We start from the raw sequence: 8,371 nt of genomic DNA on the forward strand, positions 1-8,371 counted from the left end.
AAATCATCTGCCTTGCATGCGCATCATCGACCATGCGACCATCTTAGGTGGTATCTCTTTGCAATGTATCCGTTTGTGTGGGCGACTGGGCGTGCGTTTGAAAAAACTTTGCATGCATAAAACTGTACAGCATGTGCAACAGGAAGGTGCGTGCGACAGAAGCTTTGCACTTGGGCCTCGGCAGCTTGCTGCTTCGTCGCTTTCTAGTATGAATACTTCTGTCTTCTGTCCTCCCCCCTCTCACCCCCCTGTCTGCTTGCCTACGTTGGCCCCCCTCAAGGTCGTAATATTTTTCAAGGTATGTATATAGCTGAACATCTGCTAATGTCCTCACAACGAGCCGTCATCGCCCTCTGTCCTCATGTGCAGTACATTTATGACTACTGTATGCAACCCCCCCCCCCCCCCCCCTTTGTTTGCTTGCCAATCTGCAACTGCAAGTCTGCGTGTGTAGCTCTCTGATCAGAGGGCAAGCTTTTATTACAGGGAATACTATCCGCTTTCAATGCCCTACCCCTGCACCCCACATCTGCTGCTGGCATGCTTCTCAGGAGACAGAATCTCGAGTCCAACACATTCTGATTCAGTGACTCCTAACTGGTAACTTGGTCGTGACCCCCTTGGCTCAACACACTAGGTACCCCTTTTGTGTCACTTTTCACCGCTGAGAGTAATCACGAGTGACTCGATTATATAAGGCGGAACATGTACACACACTCAACATTAAAAACACCTTTCAAAACAATTGTTACAACAATGCATGTGCGCCTCAAAGGTCCACCTCCGACGGTGGACCTTTGAGCCCCATGAGGTGCAGAGCGGTGCAACATCCGCTTCTGCTGCTCTGTGCCGTTCTATTTGCATACATAGGGGTGTGAATTGTTTATGATCCTTTCTTCGATCCGTCCTCGTTAATCTGATACAAGATTACCATGACCAAGAGTCAACATCAATGATGAGTTAATTTGGGAGTGAGAATGTGTTGGACACGCCTGTATAGCATCAATACTATGGTGATGAATGGCATCGTTGCAACCCTGCAGAGCTCGATTGAGTTGCATTGTTTCGCTGGTGTCATTTGGTCAAATGCTAATTCATTAGCATCCATCCATAGCATCCATGTTTACTCCCGCCGTCATTCTATTCACGCCACATTGCACTTCATACAGGATGCTTATAAATGTCTGCATTCAGGTTTTCTGTTGGAGTGATTCTGGGCAGTGGATAGTTTTAAGCCCATTAAAGTCATCCTTCTGAGGTAAGCTTGTAGAATTTTAGTACACTTAACATATAGCCAGGTTTTGGTCATATTTTATATTACACTAACATGGAAATGATTACGACTTAAAATACTTTAAGGGATAATGAATTTAAGCTATGAATAGTCCGTGCCATGTTGAATTACATTTATGGATCCTTCCTGTAAAACAAATTAAGTCAAATTAAGCTGAGAATAAATGTATACAATAGCAAAAATGTTAAGGTGAAATTTCATTCAAGTGTAATTTTGTTTCCCCCTGAATTATTCAAATCATAAATACTAAATAACTTCTTTTTCCAAACTGTCTCTTACATCTCTATGCCCAGGATGTTTTGTATGCTTGCATTGCCTTTAGTCAATGCTATCCACGTTCATTTGTACCAGGAGCCTGTTCTTTCTGTAGAAAATATGAACCACCTTGACTGACACGACATTACCATCGCACATGACATGACACCATGGGTCATCTTAGAAGCTGTACTTGGCCCCTGTAAAACAGGGGGTCCATGTGTCATCTTAGAAGCTGTACTTGGCCTCTGTTCAACCAGAGAGGGATGGTTTTCAACCTTGTCTGTCTGTAGTCTGGCAGAACGTTAAAGATTGCTGCTAGAGGCAGTCTAGTTCAGACACATTTCTCAACATCGGTCTTCATGATTTATGGGATATAATAAAAGTATAGACGAGAGATAAACAGCAGCAGAAAGCCGTTTAAAATGCAGACTCACTTAACAGGCCTCAGCTTTAGTCCACAAAGCCAGCTGAGTCATCTCATTTCACTTTGTGCCAAAACACGAAGCTGATTCATAATGCCAGCCAATTATGCGACAGAGAGGTCAGAGGGAAAAAGATTGGGTTTGATTTTGAATTGGAGGGATTTCTTCAAGAAGACATTTCCACATTATGGTCAAACTCAGTGAAGCATCCAGGTTTACGTTAAGTGGGAGTATGAAAACCTTGTTTGACGTTCACTGTCACATGAGAGTGAGGGAGTGTCACACGTATGCATTTGTGCCTAATTTGGTGGAAAGTTACAGTATTTGTAGAATATGGTGTTCCCCCTTTAGTTGAAAGTAAATTCAGAGCCGTTCTGCGTTGTTTTGAGTTCCCTCTATGTCTGACTAAAATTTGCAAAACGAACCCAGTCCAAAGTTGTTAATTAATTGTAGACAGGTGATCTACATGATAGGTGATCCCACATACCGGTAGTAGAAAACAGGAATATTAAGTTAGAGTTATGTTATGTACTGAGTTGCTAGCTCCCATCAATTATGTAATTCTAACATTCAGTGTCAGCCGCAAAACTAAATAATTTACAAAACTAACGTTTCGACCTTGCGGTCTTGCGGTCTTCATCAGAGTCTTGACTCTGATGAAGACCGCAAGGTCGAAATGTTACTCTTTTGTATACTTTAGTTTAGAACCTAATAAAAGGCTCTAAATGTCCGTGCTGCTCCAGTCTCTTCTCCTTCTGCAATTCTTGTCCTTGTACCTGTGTGAAGCACCGGACTCCCTTTGTTAATAATCCATGTTCTCAGAGAGAACATTGAGTGTACGTGGGTGTGATGGCGGTTTAAAGGTGTCTGGAGACACATAGGTCGGGCTTGGTCTCACCTCTCCAGTGTCTACATCGTGGGCCAGACATGGGCTCAGTGCCAGCACTGCAGCAAAGCCCCTCTCTCTCTCTCTCTCACCCTCTCACTTGATCTCTCTTTCACTCTATTCTTCTCTCCCTCGCTCTCCATAGTTCTCAATGGTTTCTGTTGTCCTCTCAGTCTCTCGTTCCCTATACCTATTTTGTCTCTGCTTTCTTTATCTTAATGCTATGATTTCTCCTGTATTTGTTTTCTCTCTCCTTTCCTCTCATTATCTTCTCATTATCCCCCCCCCCCCACACACACACACACACACACACACACACACACACACACACACACACACACACACACACACACACACACACACACACACACACACACACACACATCCTTGGCATTCCTCCGCACCCAAACAACACTGAGCAGCATCCTACAATTCCCATAATGACACCTGCTGCTCTCAGCTCAGCAGTAGCACTCCCCCTCCTTCAGATGTCAGACAGAGAACGGTGGCTAATCGTTCTGCGTGTTGTTAACTACACTCCAAGGGTGCAGAAGATGAAACGTATACGTGATGGATCAAAAATGAGTTGGGTGTGGCTGGATACGTGGCTAGAATTTTTGATGCGCTGCAGTAAAGCAAAGCTTTGAGTTTGATCATTCTCTGCGTACCCCACATTCCTTAGTTTCCAATTACCACCGCATGTTGTCATGGAGAAATTAATGATTGTCGATTGAATTCACCTAAATCCAGTAATCCTTCGATGCAGATGGTGAATTAGGCAGGGGAGAGGAGAAAATGTGGATGAGAGATTTTCTTTTGGAATGTCTGTGTGTCATTTTTAGTCATTGTCAATTCCTCTCTGTGTACTGCAGTCTCTGTCTCAGCCAAACCTCCACCTTTGTTGTGGGGATGGTGTCGACTACATGCTGATCAATACACATGGTGGCCAGCTGCCTCTTTTCACGGACAGTGAGGAGTGTCACTGCATGGGAGAGCAGAGGATCACAATATCTACTGTACCATTCCCCCGCCCGCCCCCCACTATTCTCCTTCTTGCTGCCAGTAGAGTCACTTGGAGAATGTTGAGCAATGCAAATGCAATCCTCTGGCGGCTTCCCACCTATTAATAACAGATGTTTTTGTAGTGTTTTCTCATAATGATACTGTAGCTAGCACAGGACAGCTATCGCTAACTTAGTGATCGAGCATGACGGTAGATCAAATTCAATGCGTTACAGTAACATTCCTGTCTATATCTTCAGAGACCTGTGCGGTTATCCAGCTAGAGCGTACATGGGCAACTGGGGGCCCGGGGCCCTCACCTTCACTTAAAACCCATTTTGGGTGGGAACCCCTTTTGGTGTTAGCATTATGTTATGCTTTAGCTATTGAAAAATAGCAGATCTACAAGCTCATAGCGTGCCACTCGGTCTGCTATTTTTGAAAAATCGAATAAAGACTGACATAGAAACATAGCTTTTTCAGAAAACTGTCAGGATGTAGAAGACATTTTTAGAATCTGATCTCAGGTCAAAATGGGTTAACGAGGCCCGCAGCTTAGTATACTTTTCAGTATTACAATTCAAAAATAGCAACAAATCGTTCAGGACTAAAAAATAACAAAAAAAAACGCCTTTTGATCCCCCTGGACGCAATGTGTGTGGCCCCCTGGAGTGAGTGTGGTGTCCGTCTCTATCATCGTTACCTAGCCCTGAGCTAGAGCATCATATGTCTTGTAAACAGGTAAACTCTGTCAGTGCTGCATGAACACTCTCACGAGAGAAGATGTGATTACAGACTTCCATTTGATGAGTGAGGATGATAACATTGCCAACAGTAGCAGGTGGCGTGCTCTGCAGAGATAATGAAATCTGCACCGAATATGCCAACACAAACCATCCCAGTCACCGTTGGAAATACAACAGCTCTTCTCCAAAGTGATATATTTCGCGCACAAAAATATGGAGATAATTGAAAATGTATTTATTTTTTAGAGTGAATGTATTACATTTTTTGTCGAATAAATAAAACTGTAAAAATGGCAGTTATTTGTTGTCAATTCCAATGGTAACGCAGGAAGTAAACACACCTATTGAAGATCACTTGGTGCATAGCCACTGGGACAGGTCAGATGCAGTGTTGAAACCAACTCTATGAAAACAGGCCTAAAAAGCGATTATAGGCCACATGAGCACTTTAAACCTACTGTATATGCATTGGATATTTGAAATGAGCCGATCTACATGCCACAACGCGTCCCGATGATCTTGTAGATATGGATGATGGATGATGGATCCAGGGGGTCCCTGGCAGAAAATGGGGATGGAGATACGCACACAACTACATATTCATTTGGTGGTCCTTGACATGGAAATGTTTGAGAACCACTGGTTTAAACAAACATTAAGCCCAAATAAGAAACTACGCAGACATTTTTACTCCACTATTTATACTGCCATTATGCCATATACATACAGCTCACACACAGATCACAAAGCTTGCAGATCTCCTATTTTTTTTTTTAAGATTGACATTTTGAAAAACATTGTTAAGTGGGGCGTTCCACATAACATAAGCACTTTTATTAAGTATTTTTGATGCCAATTCTTTGTACAATTTAACAGAGAGTATTCCTACATTGCAGACGATATGGATACTTTTACTTAAGTACAAAAATGTGAGTGATTCTTCCACCAATGCTTGAAAGTAATTGTCCTCGTGTGAGAGACAGAGGCGGAGGCTTCCATACTCCCAAGGGGGGCAGAGCAGACATCAGGGTTCTAACTAGAGACTACCGCATCCTCAAGTCCACTGTAAACCTCCCCGTTCCTTCAGCTACTAGCTCTTCATTGCTATGTTACCATGGCGACTAATGATTTATGGGCCTTGGAATGTGCCAAAGCCTTAACCATGTTGACAATTGTGTCCCTTTCTCTCTACTGTCAAAGGGATGCTTGCATCAACCAATCACATCCTTCTCTGCTATGAGGCACTTAATTTAATGTTGCAGCAATAAAACTCCATCGCTGTATTGGAGCAATTACTTTCTCTCTCTTCCGCTTGATTGATTCTCAGCCTTATGAAGTATCGGCGGTCACCACTGAGCTGCAGTGTATTCCCACTTGCCTTAAGTATATTATATATAATAATTAGAAAAGGTGCATCCATCCATCCATCTTCAACCGCTTATCCGTAGTCGGGTCGCGGGGTCAACAGCTCCACCAGAGTGTTCCAGACTTCCCTCTCCAGAGCAACATTAGTGACTTCCTCCTGGGGGATCCGGAGACGTTCCAAGGCCAGTGAGTCGATGTGTTTCCTCCAACTGTGCCTTGGTCTGCCCCGGGGTCTCCTCCCACTGGGACGTGCCTCGAGGACCTCCCTAGGGAGACGCCCGAGAGACATCCTAACCAGATGCCTGAATCACCTAAACTGGCTCCTTTCCAGGCGAAGGAGCAGCGGTTCTACTCCGATTCTCTCTCGTGTGACTGAACTTCTCACCCTATCTCTAAGGGAGATGCCAGCCACCCGTCGAAGAAAACTAATTTCGGCTGATTGTATTCACAACCTTATTGTTTCGGTCATGACCCACAGTCCACACTTCATGACCATAGGTGAGAGCAGGAACGAAGATTGCTCGGTAGACAGAGAGCTTTGCCTTCTGGCTCAACTCTCTTTTGTCACAACAGTGCGGTACAGCGACTGCAATACCGCCCCTGCCGCTCTGATTCATTAGAAAAGGTTATGAAACATTAAAGATATTAAATAAAAGACGTCGATCTTCATTTGTTTCAGGAGAAAATTAAAACACCGCCCAACCTTCTTGAGTTCACTGCTGTTTCATATTAAACAATAGGTAATTGAATTTAGTCTTTCAAATGGTATCATCAACCTCCCAATTAAATGTAATTGTCTATCATTTTCTCTGTGATTATATTACATTGTTTTGATGTTTACCAGTTATCAAGTTGGTATGGTAATAAAGCCTCTTCATTCAATACTTAGATTTCTGTCTTTAGCTCATGGTAAATGCCTAAATTGATGGTACTGTTGAGTGTTGAGCAGAATGTTCAAGTAATTTACAAAAAAAATATATATATATATATATATATATATATAAAATATACAGAGACAAAGACAAGCATAAATATTCCAGCTCTTATTAAAAAGATACACATCTTTGCACATGCCTCTCTGTTAGACAATATGTGTGCGCGTGCGTGGCGTGCGTGCGCGAGATGTAAGGTTTTGCACGCATCTAACAAAAGTGAATTTGACTCTGGAAACATGTAGTCTGTATGAACATAACCATGTGTGTATGTTTAAATCTGATATTGCGTTGCATTCAGTTTCCTTCCACTATACTACCTAAAGCTTTTAACCAATCACAGTACTGACACTAATGGGCAGGATTTTTAGCCTACTATTGACGGAAATTACGGATTGTATTAATTAATACAAACCTACCGTTGACAGAAATGACGGTATGTGGGTTTTTTTGTGCATAGGCTAGCAGGGGTCTTACCCAACTTGTCACAAAGTTTCGTTTTGCTGTGATCAATGGTTGGTTCACAATTAAGCATGGGTGGTGTACTTTTCTTTGTCTTTAATTAATACTTATGCAGGGCAGACAAAGGCATTGGTGGGATTCAGCAGACCAGCTAAGGGGATAGATATGTGGGTGTGGAGATAGAAGCCGTATACCTACTCATTTAACTACTTTAACAAGCATTTCATTTTCTTTGTAGTCATATTGGACACAGTGGGCAATTAGCTGAGACACAATAACTAAGCTGTGGGCTGAAGATATTACAGAAGACCTAGGAGTAGGAGTTGACCCTCTGCCAACTCCTGAACAGCTGTATCACCCACACGAAACGGTGCGAAGGCAAAGCCATGCTATTGTGGCTTGTTATTGTCTGGCTGTATCGTGTTGCACTGCATGAGTGCAGTACTGAATAGAAATACACTGACCTTCTGTGGGGATTTGCAGGGATGGACCACTAAGCAGGGAATTGGCATATTATCAAATTGGGTGTGAAGGGGAGAAAATATATATTTCTTTCACTTTTTGGGAGGGGCTCGGGGTGTTCAGTAGCATAGTCACCTTATTATTTATCTGTTATCTCTGTACCTATTGCATGCAAACAAAAGAAGTCAGATCTTATGTTGTACTTACTTTAAATCTGTCATATTACCCAAGGAATATGATCTGTGATCATGACTATTACTGTGTCTACCTGATCCTGGGATATCTTTCAGTGAAAATCTCAATAAAAAGATTTAAAAAAAGAAAGAAAATAAACTCTAGAAAGATACTCATGCTCTAACTGTGTCACACATCACATGTACTTATGACCTTGCACTGTGTCTTGGTAAAAAAAAGTGCGGTTCCTGACGCTACCCCCAACTCGTATGCACAGTTTAATCCAAAGCAGGTTAAAAGTACAATGTATTGCTGTGACACATGATGCCAATACAACCAGTTTACTTACTTGTTGTAATAAAAGGAAT

This window comes from Protomyctophum bolini (assembly GCF_963924005.1).
Source record: "Protomyctophum bolini genome assembly, chromosome: 11".
In the NCBI taxonomy this organism is placed as follows: domain Eukaryota; kingdom Metazoa; phylum Chordata; class Actinopteri; order Myctophiformes; family Myctophidae; genus Protomyctophum; species Protomyctophum bolini.